We start from the raw sequence: 742 nt of genomic DNA on the forward strand, positions 1-742 counted from the left end.
GTTAAGGTGATTTGAAATTTTTAAAGGACCAATGCGAAATCGTGAAAATTTGTTATACTCGTTTGATTTATAGTTAACAATTTGCAGTAAATTATAAAGCCTTTATGAATAGAATAATAGGGACATGGATATAATAACATGTACTAGAACTGAACTAGAATTGAACTAGAACTGAACAAGAACTGAACTAGAACTGAACTAGAACTGAACTAGAACTGAACTAGAACTGAACTAGAACTGAACTAGAACTGAACTAGAACTGAACTAGAATTGAACTAGAACTGAACAATAACTGAACTAGAATTGAACTAGAACTGAAGTAGAACTGAACAAGAACTGAACTAGAACTGAACTAGAACTGAACTAGAACTGAACTAGAACTGAACTAGAACTGAACTAGAACTGAACTAGAACTGAACTAGAACTGAAGTAGAACTAGAACTGAACTAGAACTGAACTAGAACTGAAGTAGAACTAGAACTGAACTAGAACTGAACTAGAACTGAACTAGAACTGAACTAGAACTGAACTAGAACTGAACTAGAACTGAACTAGAACTGAACTAGAACTGAACTAGAACTGAACTAGAACTGAAATAGAACTGAACTAGAACAGAACTAGAACAGAATTGGAATAGAACAGGAACAGAACTAGAACAGAACTAGAACAGAACTAGAACAGAACTAGAACAGAACTAGAACAGAACTAGAACAGAACTAGAACAGAACTAGAACAGAACTAG

The sequence above is a fragment of the Lucilia cuprina genome, chromosome 6 (assembly GCF_022045245.1).
Source record: "Lucilia cuprina isolate Lc7/37 chromosome 6, ASM2204524v1, whole genome shotgun sequence".
Classification (NCBI taxonomy): Eukaryota; Metazoa; Arthropoda; class Insecta; order Diptera; family Calliphoridae; genus Lucilia; species Lucilia cuprina.